The following is a 13,597-nucleotide window of genomic DNA, read 5'->3' as shown; positions in this document are numbered from 1 at the left end:
ACACAACTAGCAAGGTGGTGCCTCTAAAAGCACCGCGCAGACAGGGCTGAAGATAAACTGCCAGGCGCCAAGAATGCCCTCTTGGAGGCTGCTGCATTGTGTGCGGTCCATCAGGACGCGGTCCGCAGAACGGAAACGTGAATGGGGAGACCTGGAGGTCCAACACCGTAGTTACGGGAATTCCATTCTGGTACCTGTCGTGAGGTGTCACCATTCCCAGGAAGAAGCAGGACACGACAACCAACTTCAAAGTCAGAGGGCCCAGTGTCCAACCCCCGGCGTGGAGCGGGGTTAATGCGCACGCACCCCGGCTCCCCTGGCGGCCGGGCTCCGGGGATCGCGCCTGCCCCGCCCGCGCCTGCCCCGCCCGGCCTGGTGCGCGCGCCGCCGCCGCCGGCCCACGTGACCCCAGGCGCGTCGACGGCGGGGGCGCGGGCCGGCTCCGCAGCGCCGCGCAGGCGCCCCAGGGCCGCGCCGGGCCGAGCCCCTCCTGCTCTCTCTAGGAGTCAAAATGGCGGCAAGGGAGCCCTGGAGCAGTCCCGGAGCCTGAGCCCCTGACAGGAGCGGAGAGGCGGCAGCGGCGGCGGCGGCAGGAGGAGGAGGATGGCTGGGGGTGCTGGCGCCGGTGCGGACGGCGGTGCTGGTGGCGGCGGCGGCGGGGGCGACGGCCGCGGTCCCAGCGGCGGCAGCCACAGCAGCGGCGGGAGGAGCCTCCAGGGTGAGTGTCCCTCGGTGTCTCGGAGGCTGGGAGCCGAGGCTGTCCTGCGCGGCTAGGCGTCCCGGCGAGGAAGGGGCTGAGCCTGGAGGTGAGGGGGCCGTGCTTGGGGCCGGGCCACCGCAGGAGGCGCTGGACTGCCGCCGGGGTAGGGGCAGTCGTCTGTCCGGGGGTGAGGCGGCGGCGGCGGCGGCGGACGACTGGCCGGTCCCGGTCCGGTCCCGGTGCACCCTGAGGGGCGGGCTCGGCCGGGCGCCGCCGTCCCGGGGGCAGAGGCGCGAGGTGTGGCGCTCGGAGCGGGGAGCGCGGCACTCGGGGGCCGCGGCGGCCCGTCGGGCTCCGGCCTCGGGGCTCGGGGCGCGGAGGGGCGGGACCCGCCGCTCCCAGGACTCCGGGAAACCGCTCCCCAGCCTCGGGCGCGTGTTTGCCGGGCTGCGGGGCTGCGGCCGCCCCGAGCGGACGGGAGAGCGCCGGCCGGCAGTGGAGAGGGAGCAGGCCGCTCCCGGGGGGAGAAGTTGGGCTGTGCGGTAAGTTTCTGTTGTGGGGCTGCAGCCGGAACTGCGCTTTGACAGGTTGGAAGGGAGACATTGTTGATCGGGGCGTCTGCGCCCGGAGGACCCGAAAGCGAGCCTTTCCCGTGTGTTCTCCTTCGCACGGCGGCTTATTGTCCTTACACCGAGGGTGAGAACTTTGTCGCCGTTGTTTTATTTGTCTTTGTTTTCTTTTTTTTGAGAAGCTTTTCTTTTTTATTTTCCTTTTTAAGAATTTTTTTTAGAAGCTTTGAGTGTTGCTTCTGCTTTGAGCTACAATAGCAGGTCTTCACATACCAGCACAGATAACAAGTCCTCTGCTTTAGGCCCAGTTTACAGAAGCGTCTTGCTTATCTTTACCAGAGCACTGTTCCCTCTGCTAAAACACCTTGCTGTAATGAGGACATAGGCTCCCCCCCCCCACACACACACACAATTACTTAGTTTTTTCAACTAACAGATTTTTTTTTTTTTTGTCTTTGAGTAGTATCTATTTCTTTTAGGTTGCTGACATAAATTCCTTTCTTCCGGAGATGTGGAAGAAAGACTTGAAATTGTAAGAATCACACCTTTAATGGCAGCTGTGGTTAAACTTGTCGTGGGATTTCGGAGTCAGAAAAACCTTGAGAGATCTGGTGGGACTTGTTTTGGAGCCGGGACACTAGGGGCAGGCACAGGGAGGTGAGTGAGTGAGTGGCTTAGTGTGGGCGCTACAGCTGCTCAGGGTTGGACCTAAACTAGGATCTAGGCTCCCTTTAGACAACTCTTTTCACTACCCTCCTGAGCTTCTTGTTCATTGATTGCATCTGTCGCCACCAGTACCCATCCCTAGGTCTTCGTGCAGTAAAGTTGAAAACAGAAACGAAAGAACTTTGCTGTGATTCTGACAGCTACTATGCGTTACCATAAGTAATTGATGATTTCTTTTTCTAACCTGAATTTAATAAAAATGAACTGACATTTCATTTAGAGTTTTCATAGCCTGTGGCTGCATTGTGCCCACTTACAGCATTCATGGCTCATTCTTGCATGCATTCAGTAAAACCCAAAGGTGAATATTCTGTCCCACAACCTAACTACTGTATTGTTCTGTGCCCCAGCATCAGCATTTAAACAGGTTTTTTGTATCAGACTCTAATTTTAGGATTTAAAACACCTGTTTTATGTTTGCTGCGTTATACCACCTAGTAGTTTCTTTTTAAAAATTTTTTAAAAAATCGTTATTGTTGAAAGCATTACATATGTCCCCTTTTTACCCCATTGACCCCATTTATATCACCCAGTTTCCATGTGTTTTGTTAAGTCACAGAAATTTCTTTGTTGTGCCAGAGGTTAACCTTCAGAAATAAAGTAATGTCTAATGATTCTGATTTCATAGCCTAGTTAAGGAAATGCACACATCCAAAATTATACCTTGTGTTCAATTAAACCTGTTATCTACTTTGTGCTTTGTGTTATATACTACAGGAAGAAAGAAAAAAGTGTAATATATAGACTTTACCCTCAGGAAAGATAAGATGTACCTCTGTGAGTCTAGAAGACAATCTAGTAAGTTCTACCAATACAAAGAATGCTGTAGGTGTTCAGGTCAGGGGGAGATGATGAGGTGTCAGGAGTCTAAAGAACTTCCTGGAACACTTGGGACTTGAACTAGCTTATGAGGGTTTAGATTTACAGAGAGATTGGAGCAGTTACTTCTTGAGATAAAAGCGAGAGTATAATGTGGAGATTAGCTTTGGGGGAGGGGAATGGAGGGAAGCTAGGCTGAGCTGACTAAATTTCTTTGAGGGACTAAAAGGAAAACGAGATAGTTGGAAGATTTTGGAAGAGTTTGAGTATTGGATTGAAGAGATTTAGATTTTTAGATTTTTATCCTCTTTTGCAAGATATGGGAAGCTTTTGAAAGTTTGGAGGTCAGACATTAATGTGTTACACCAGTAAGCTGGACCTATCTATCAGTTATCTACAGATTGAGCTAGAACAGGGGTGGGCAAACTTTTTGACTCGAGGGCCACAATGGGTTCTTAAACTGGACCGGAGGGCCGGAACAAAAAGCATGGATGGAGTGTTTGTGTGAACTAATATAAATTCAAAGTAAACATCATTACATAAAAGGGTACGGTCTTTTTTTTTTTTTTTTAGTTTTATTCATTTCAAATGGGCCGGATCCGGCCCGCGGACCGTAGTTTGCCCACGGCTGAGCTAGAATGAGAAGTGACTGGACTGAACCAGGGACAACAGTCACTATTGCAGTTACCTGCATATGAAGAGATAAGATCTTAGACTAGGATAGTCAATAGGAAGGATACATAGCTGGTGTTGTTTTTGTTTTTATTGTGGTGAAAATATATAACATGAAATTCCATTTTAATTTCTTTAAAGTCTCTAGTTCTATGGCATTAAGATTGTTGTGCAACTGCCCTGGCCAATGTGGCTCAGTTGTTTGGGTGTCATCCCATGAACCAGGAGGTTGCCGGTTCCATTTCCAGTCAAGGGCACATGCCCAGGTTGCAGGTTCAATCCTTGTAAGGGGCATGCAGAAGGCAGCCGATCAATGATTCTCTCACATCATTGATGTTTCTCTCTTTCTCTCCCTATCCCTTCCTCTCTCTCTAAAAGTCAGTAAATTATTCTTGCGCTGCCAGTGTGGCTCAGTGGTTGAGTGTTGACCTATGAACCAGGAGGTCACGGCTCGATTCCTCTTCAGGGCACATGCCCGGGTTGTGGTTCAATCCCTAGTGGGGTGTGCAGGAGGCAGCGGATCAATGATTCTCTTTCATCGTTGATATTTCTCTCTCTTTCCCTCTCCCTTCCACTCTGAAGTCAATAAAAATATATATTTTTAAGAAATCAATAAACTATTCTTTTTTTTAAAAAAGATTGTGCAACCATCACCACTATCCATCTCCAAAACTCTCTTCATCTTCCCCAAGTGAAATTTTCTGCCTATGAAACACCAACTCTCCATTTCCCTTTATCTGCAGCCTCTGGCAACGACCATTCTACTTTCTGTCTCTGAATTTGACTACTCTGGAAACCTCATATAAGTGGAATCTTACAATATTTATCCTTATGTGACTGGCTTATTTCACTTAGCATAATATCTTCAAAGTTCATCTATCTTAATAGCTTTTGTCAGAATTTCCTTCATTTTTAACCAGTTAACTGCCACAATTTTGAATTTAACTAAAAAAGGTCTGCTGCATCGTCTATAGACGCTTATGGCGTACAAATCGTTAAGGCTGAATAATATTCCATTGTATGTATATAGTATACTACATTTTATTCATGCATTTATCTGTCAATGGATAGTTGGTTTGCTCCCATTTTTTGGCTGTTGTGAATAATGTTGCTATGAGCATGGGTGTATAAATATCTGAGTGTGTACTTTCATTTCTTTTTGATGTATACCCAGAAAATTTTACCTTCCCACTATCACTGTATAATTTCTCCACTTCCTCAACAACTTGCTTTTTTATTTTGATAGTCATACTAATGGGTGTGAATGACATCTCATTGTGATTTTGATTTGCATATCTTCTTTGAAGAGATATCAATTTAAATTATTTGCCCATATAAAAAATATATATGTTTTTATTGATTTCAGAGTGGAAGGGAGAGGGGGAGAGAGGTAGAAACATCAATGATGACAGGGAATCATTGATCGGCTGCTTCTCACATGTGCCCCAACCAGGAATGGAACCTGAAATCCAAACAGGTGACCTGACTGGAAATCAAACCAGCAACCTTCCAATGCATGGGAAGACTCTTCAACCAATTGAACCACAGTGGCCAAGGCTGTAGTGGTTTTTAATTTTTTTTAATTATTAAAATATTGACAATCTATAAATTTGGCATTACAAATTGAGTCTTTCACATCCTTACTATCTTTTTAAAAATATATTTTATTGATTTTTTACAGAGGAAGGGAGAGGAATAGAGAGTTAGAAACATTGATGAGAGAGAAACATCGATCAGCTGCCTCCTGCACACCCCCTGCTGGGGATGTGCCTGCAACCAAGGTACATGCCCTCGACCGGAATCGAACCTGGGACCCTTCAGTCTGCAGGCTGACACTTTATCCACTGAGCCACACTGGTTAGAGCCTCACTATCCTATGTAATAAAGAGCTAATATGCAAATGGTCGTTGCACCCTCGTGCGGGGCCAGGGGACCTGAGGCAGTGCCCCCCACCCAGCTGGGCTTGATGGGGGACCTGAGGCTGTGGCCCCCACCTGGCGGGGCTTGATGGGGGACCTGAGGCCACACCCCCCACCTGGCAGGGCTTGATGGGGGACCTGAGGCTGCGCCCCCCTGCCCGGCAGGGCTTGATAGGGGATCTGAGGCTGTGCGGGCCCCCCCCCCCCCAGCAGGGATTGACGAGGGTGGAGCCAGCCGGGTCTGGTTCTCACTTGATTTCGAGGTGCACATGGGTGGGCGGGGACTTGACTCTGGGTCACGCTGCGCGCACCAGACTCTGACAGGAGGGAGATTTTCATATATATTTTACTAATTTTCTTTAAATCTCTGACGCTTCTATTATAGAGAAAGAGCAAGTAGCAATATTAAAATATTTCCTCTAATTCCCTTTTAATGTGCACGAATTTCATGCACTGGGCCACTAGTCTTTAATAATAAAGAGATTTCAAAAACATATAATGGCCCTAACTGGTTTGGCTCAGTGGATAGAGCGTCAGCCTGCGGACTTAGGAGTCCCAGGTTCGATTCCAGTCAAGGGCATATGCTCGGGTTGTGGGCCCAATCCCCAGTAGGAGGCGTGCAGGAGGCAGCCAATCAATGATTCTCTCTCATCATTGATGTTTCTCTCTCTCTCCCCCTTCCTAGCTGAAATCAATAAAAATATATATTTTTAAAAAACACAAAAACATATAATGTACTAAGTTTTATAATGGACATTAAACCTATGTAGGGAATATTATGTTAAGGTTGGAATAAACAGGAATCATCACAATCCAATATACACCATATCCTTTAAGTCATAGAATTCAGGCCTTGGCCAATGTGGCTCACTTGGTTTAGTGTCGTCCCTGCACTGAAAGGTAGCCTGTTCAATTCCTGGCCAGAGCTGGCTGATTGATGTTTCTCTCTCCGACCCTCTCTCTCTAAAATAAATGTTTAAAAGTCCCCTTTTTTGAGCATTGTTGGAGTGTTTAGATATAGTTGTGATAGAACACTGGACTGGAATTCAAACCGCCATTCAGATTCTGACTATTTATGTGATTTTAAGCAAGCCCCTTAACCTGCCTGAGGTTTAATTTTCCTCATCTTTAAAACAAAAAAATATATATGTATGTGTTATATATGTTATGTATAAGCAGTATCTTACATAGCTGCTTTGCCACCTTGTAAGTATTTATTCAATCCTTTACCTCCCTGTTACCAATTCTTACTAGTCTGGACTATTTATTGAATAGCCTACCAACCAAGTCTCTGCCAGTTATTCTCCTTCTCTACCTCTTTTTCTCTGGCTATTCTCTATATGCTACCAATCTTAAGTTTCTAAAAAATCCTATTGGAGCATGTTACTTCCCTACCTAAATCTGTGTTAACTTTCTATTGTCTATGGCAGCGGTTCTCAACCTGTGGGTCGCGACCCCTTTGACGGTCGAACGACCCTTTCACAGGGGTCGCCTAAGACCATCCTGCATATCAGATATTTACATTACGATTTATAATAGCAGCAACATTACAGTTATGAAGTAGCAACGAAAATAATTTTATGGTTGGGTCACAACATGAGGAACTATATTTAAAGGGCCAGAAGGTTGAGAACCACTGGTATGGGATAAAGACCAGATTCACAAGAGTTTGAGACTGTTTTCAACCTTAGATTTCCCATCACTCTAGCCATACCAAGCTGCTGCTTATTTTCTGTTTTTCATGTGTTTATCCCAATGCTTAGAGTTCTTATTCTTTGTCATCCAGGAGACTGAGATGATGATTCATCACCCACTCCAGGGCTAGATTTTGATTACTCCAAGCCAGTCAACTCAAGGCATTTTCCTATAAACTGTTATTTGTACTAGTCAGATTGAAGGGAAAGAGACATTCTATTTTTGGGGGAGAGGATTTTTCCCTTTTTGTATATGAACAAGAGAACATGTGACCCAAATTGCCACTGGTGAAGCATGCCCTGAGGGTGTCAGAGCAGTGAGGTAGCATGTACTTGGGTCCAGATAACATTATTGTAGACATATATTATATTGGGCCTGGGGTGTTCCCTACCCCAGAATTTCTCCTCAGGCCAGATAAATTTTTTATTGTTTAAGCCAATTCTTTGGAGTTATTTGCCATAAAAAAACCTGATTGATACATACCTCTCTCTTTTTCTAGACCCAATTCAAACATTACCTTTACCAGTAGTTATACTCTCACTCTCTTAGTACTTTGGACCTCTCTTCCAGCCCTTACTGCACTGTACTGTAATCACTTGCTTGTATGTCTGACTTCTCCACAAAACTCTGTATAATTTGCTGGCCAGCGTGGCTCAGTGGTTGAGTGTCAACCTATGAACCAAGAAGTCCTGGTTCGATTCCTGATCAGGGCACATTCCTTGGTTGTGGGCTCAATCCCCAGTGTGGAGCGTGTAGGAGGCAGCCGATCAATGATTCTCTCTCATCATTGATGTTTCTATCTCTCCCTCCCCCTTCCTCTCTGAAATCAATATTGTGTGTGTGTGTGTGTGTGTGTGTGTGTGTGTGTGTACATATCCTATATAATAAAAGCGTAGTATGCAAATTGTCCCCTCAACCAGGAGTTTGTCTGGGAGTTCGACTAGGGGGCGTGGCTGGCCGGGGGAAGGGAGGGAGGCCCTGGCTGGGGGCAGGGGTGGCAGGCAACCAGGGGAAGGGAGGGAAGCCCCAGCGGTGGCAGGTGGCCAGGGGAAGGGAGGGAGTACGCAGCCGGCAGCCACTAGGGACTCCTACCAGTGCACTGCACTGGGCCTCTAGTGTGTGTATACATATATATATTTATGTATATACACACACACTCTGTGTACTTTGAGCCAAAGCCTACAGTATGTAGCACAGTGTCTGGTACATTATAGATACTCATTACGTGAGTTGTTAGGATGAAATAATAACATTAAAAAGTGCTTTGTAAATAATTTTTAAAATAACCATAAGATATGGTATTATCTTTAAACTAAAATGAAATGGAAAAAGCATTTAGATCAGACATGCAAAATGGTTTTAGCTTGCCCTTAATTATTTCCTGAAAGTGTTCACTTAGATAAAAAGTTTGACAGTCCCTTAAATGTTATGAAAAAAAAAACCTTACCTACTAAAGAGAAATCCTGGAAGGAGCAATACATGAAATGTATTGTTACTGAAATTCCTTCTTCCTCCTTTCCTTCCTTCCTCCCTTCCTTCCTTCCTCCCTTCTTTTCAGTATATTTTTATTGATTTCAGAAAGGAAGGGAGAGGGAGAGAGAGATGGAAACATCAATGATTAGAGAGAATCATTAACTGGCTGCCTCCTGCATGCCCCCTACTGGGGATCGAGCCCACAACCTAGGCATGTGCCCTTGACCGACCCTCAATCCACTGAGCCAAACCGGCTAGGTCCCTTCTTTCTTTCTTTAGAAGGAGACTTGAATGCCAGTAGTAACTTCAAGTACAATATATGTCTTTTCCCTCTATATTTTGAAATCATATTAAGCCTGTTTTACCTGGGATTTACTTGTGAATTGTTTTTTAGAGAAAAAATCCATAACTTGCTTCATAAGACCTAGTTATTCTTGTCTTCAGACTTTCCCAAAATACTTTTTGCTTGCTTGAGACTAGACATGAGAATTTTCTGGTAAGCAAAAAAGCTTTGTGGCAGAACAAGATGAGTTTGTAGCAAATGTTAGTAATAGCTTATGATAGAGAAATCTCATTTAAATCTTAATTACTAAGTCAGAGTTCTGGCACATCCTTCAACAATAAAGTATGACAAAGAAGAGTTAAAATTCCCAGGTCAAAGAATTGAAACCCATCAAATATGGTTAAATCCACGAATGTATATAATTGTTTTTAAAAAGCTCACTAATTGCCTGGCCAGTGTGGCTCAGTGGTTGAGCATTGACCTATGAAACAGATGGTTGACCCCCAGGTTTCTGCAGGAGGCAGCTGATCAGTGATTCTCTCTCATCATTGATGCTTTATCTCTCTCTCTCTTTCCCTTCCTCTCTGAAATGAATTAAAAAAATATTTTTTTAAAAAAGCTTGCTGATTATATTTAGAGGATGATGGAGAGTTAATTGTTTTAAAAATTGCTAAATAAAGTAAAAAATTTATTCTGCCTTTTCTGTGCAAATTTTACATCAAATAATTGAATAGTTGAGTTTTCTCACAGAGAAGTATTCCAATGAATGCTTAAAGAAGGAATAACAGAATATTTCCATGTTGCAACCCTAATGAATTAATAATGACTGTAGTTGGTGATCATTGTAAATTGTTAATATCACAGATTGAGAAGTAGACATTTTGTACCTATTGGAAGAACACACTACCACCTGTGAAACAGTCTTGGCAAAATAAACTTAAAAATACAACAATGATCCTGAATCTAATAAAGTCACTAGGTCTAATTATCAATTACAGAAAATACAGGGTCAGAGGAACATATTAAACTACATCATGGTGATGTATTTGGCAAAATCCAGACTATGAGAAACTACCAGACAACCTGGTTTCTTTAAAAAAAAAAAATTACCAGAGGAAAAGGAGGGGCGTAGGGAGGAACCTGTTAAAGAAGATTTAAGAGCCCTGCCGGTGTGTCTCAGTGGTTAGGGCATCGTTCTGCACACAGGATCACAGGTTCGATTTCCAGTCAATGGCACTTACCTGAGTTGCAGGTTCAATCCCTGGCCCCAGTTGGGTGTGTGTGGGAGGCAACCAATCACTGTCTCTCCCACACCAATGTGCCTCTTTCTCTCTCTCTGTTTCTGTCTCTCTCTCCTCCTCTCTCCCCCTCCCTCCCTTCCACTCTCTAAAATAATCAATGGAGAAAATATCTTTGGGTGAGGATTAACAAGAAAAAAAGAAGATTTAAGAGACATAGTCATCCATTCACAATGTATGAACCCTATTTGGGTTCTGATTCAAAAAAACTAAGAAAGAAAAAAAAGAAACACTGCCTGGAAAGTTCTTAATAAGATATTATCCTTCATTATTTTAGATGTGATACTGGTATTGTAGTTGTTCTTTTACATCCTTTCTTTTAGAGACGAATAAGGAAATATATCTGGGACTTGGCTTCAAAATAATCCACAGGGATTGGTAGAGAGTGGATTGGGATATAGGGTTAAAATACTACCACAAATTGGTAATTGTTGAAATTTGGTGATGGTTGGAGGTTTGTTTTACTGTTCTCTCTACTTTTGTATATATTTTTTCTTTATTACAGAAATTACAAAAGTTTCTCCTGTAGAAGAGGTAAACACAAGTAATAGGAAGGAGTGAAAATAGAGAAGCGTAGTCATAATTGTCCTTGCTGTTTGAATGCTAGGAGGTTGAATATAATCCACAATCCAGAAACTTTTTATTGTTCACCAATAATGCAGAGCATTGGAGATTAATTTAAGATCTGTTTCTTTACTTTAGATGGGGGTGATAGAGTGGAAACATTAGCAGTTTAAGACCAGTAACAAAAGCAGCAGTGCGGGAGGCATAGAGTAGCAGAAGGAAGGCATGGCTGTTCTCTTCAGAAAGGTTGGTATAGGACTGGATACTTTTGAGATGCTTTCTTGTTTAGGGAAGAAAACACTAAATTAGGGATCAAAATGCCTGGGATTTAGTTTTGCCATTTTACCATATATATTTTACTTGGGATAAGTCACTTCACATTCTACCTTTACTACCTCATTCAGAAATAAGAAAATGAAGCCTGTCCTGTCTACATTGAAGACTTAATGTGAGAATAAAATGACTTACTTAATGTGTGAAAAAGCACTTGTAAACTATATATCCCTATTATAAGATACTTGCCCTATAATCATTAAAAAGAATGTAAAAAAGGGAAAATGTCATTGTTTTTAAACCTATATTAGTGGGATTTTTAAATTATGGTTTAAAATATACAACATAAAATTTACCACTTTAACCAGTTTTAAGCATATAGTTCTAAGGCTTTACGTACGTCCATATTGTGCAATCATAACAACCATCTATCCCCAAAACTTTTTTATTTTCCCCAACTGAAGCTCTGTGCCCATTACATACTAACTCCCCAGCCCCCAGCAACTGTCATTTTACTTTCTTTCTCTGATTCTGACTACTATAGGTACCTCACATACATAAAATCATATATTTGTCTTTCTGTGACTTGCTTTTTTCACTTAACATAATGCCCTCAAGACTTATCCATGTTGTAGCATGTGTCAGAATTTCCTTCCTTTTAAAGGCCTAAAAATATTCCACTATGTAAACATTTTGTTCATCCATTTATCTGTTGATGGACACTTAGTTTGTTTCCACTTTTTGGCTATTGTGAATAATGCTGCTATAAACATGTGTGTAGAAATATCTGTTCAAGTCCTTGTTTTTATTTTGGGGGGATATATAGCCAGAAGTGGAATTGCTGGATTGTGTGATAATCCTGTGTTTAATTTTTTGAGGAATTAGTGTGCATTTTTAAAATAATTACTTCATTGTTTATGTATTTTTATTTCTATTATTTTTTAAATATATTTTTATTGATTTCAGAGAGAAAGGGAGAGAGAGATAGAAACATCAAGGATGAGAGAGAATAATTGATCGGCTGCCGCCTGCATGCCCCACACTGGGGATCAAGCCTGCAACCCAGGCATGTGCCCTGACTGGGAATTGAACTGTGACCTCCTGGTTCATAGGTCGATGCTTAACCACTGAGCTACACCAGCTGGGCATTTCTATTGTTGATTTTAGAGAGAGGGGAAGGGAGAGGAGAGTGAAACATCATTGTGAGAGAGAAACATAGATCAGCTGCTTTCTGTACTCACCTGATTGGAGATCGAAACTACACCTGACTATGTGCCCTGATCAGGAATCGAATCCACAACCTTTCGGTTTATGGGACAGTGCTCCAACCAACTGAGCCACACCAGCCAGGGCTATTGCTTATGTATTTTAAAATATCTCAACAGAATCATGTTTGAGGCTGTGATCCATGACTCTTTTCTTTCTTTTTTTTTCTTCTTTTTTCCCCCTTAGTAAATGTTCCCCCCACCCCAAGTATTAGTGCAATTTTTAAATCGCATTCTTCTAAGAGGTATAGGGTATATACAAGGAATACGGATCCTTTTTTTAGACTGAAAAGTTTAAAGAATGATTACAAACAAGGCTTTCCTTAAAATGTTTATTTTTTAAAAACTAATTTCATTCAGCAGTTTTCAACTCAATGCTTCCTGTATGCCAGTCACTGTTCTATGTTCTGAGGATTTAGTTGTTGGATAAATGAAATTCTGGCTCTCATAGCACTTACATTGTAGTGTGAGACAATTAGCAAGTAAACAGGAATATAATTTTAAGTGCTGAAAGTGCTGTAAATAAAAATTAGCTGAAGAAAGGGAATAGAGGATTGTGAATGGGATGGAATAGAATAAGATGGTGTTTTTTAAAATAAAGGATGATTAGGAAAAGCCTCTCTGAGGGTATGACATTTGAGCAAAGAAATATGTGAATAAAATGAGAGAGTGAACCATGTGAAGACTTTGTGAAAAGTAGGCATAGCAAGCCCCAAAGTAGGAGCCGGAAATGCTTTTTAAGGCGATAACGCAAGAGTGAAATGAAGCCCTAACCGGTTTGGCTCAGCGGATAGAGCGTCGGCCTGCGGACTGAAGGGTCCCAGGTTCGATTCCTGTCAAGGGCATGTACCTGGGTTGCGGGCACATTCCCAGTAGGGGGCGTGCAAGAGGCAGCTGAATCGATGTTTCTCTCTCATCGATGTTTCTAACTCTGTATCCCTCTCCCTCTCCCTTCCTCTCTGTAAAAAATGAATAAAAAATATATATTTTTTAAAAAGAGTGAAATGAAGATTTATCTATCTCAGCTAGCACCCAATACCCATATAAGGATGTTTATTTCATTAAAAAGAAAGGTAAGGGAAAAACTAAGGATGGAAAAAAGTTAGGGAATTTTATTTGTGTATTCTGTTAATGATTTTTTTAAAAATATATTTTCTTGATTTTTTACAGAGAGGAAGGGAGAGGGATAGAGAGCTAGAAACATCGATGAGAGAGAAGCACCGATCAACTGCCTCCTGCACACCCGCTACTTAGGATGTGCCCGCGTCAGGAGAGTAGCCCTCGGCCGTCCCACACGTGGGACCGTTTGGTTGCGCTAGAAATTGATGGCCCTTTTTGGGA

General features: G+C 42.9%; 1 protein-coding gene across 6 annotated transcripts in view; it reads left to right on the top strand.

Annotated features, from left to right (window-relative positions):
• Window positions 1-453: 453 nt before the first annotated feature.
• Window positions 454-13,597, top strand: part of BTBD7 (BTB domain containing 7) — an 81,360-nt gene continuing 68,216 nt past the window's right edge. For 2 of the 6 annotated variants that reach the window (XM_014465931.2, XM_014465932.2), the window contains exon 1: window positions 649-718. The gene's annotated coding sequence lies outside the window, so the exon portion shown is untranslated. The other 4 variants (XM_006100508.3, XM_014465930.2, XM_023764084.1 and 1 more) reach the window with 4 other exon arrangements.

This window comes from Myotis lucifugus, unplaced genomic scaffold, assembly GCF_000147115.1.
Source record: "Myotis lucifugus unplaced genomic scaffold, Myoluc2.0 scaffold_316, whole genome shotgun sequence".
In the NCBI taxonomy this organism is placed as follows: domain Eukaryota; kingdom Metazoa; phylum Chordata; class Mammalia; order Chiroptera; family Vespertilionidae; genus Myotis; species Myotis lucifugus.
This window is presented reverse-complemented; position numbering and strand designations above follow the sequence as displayed.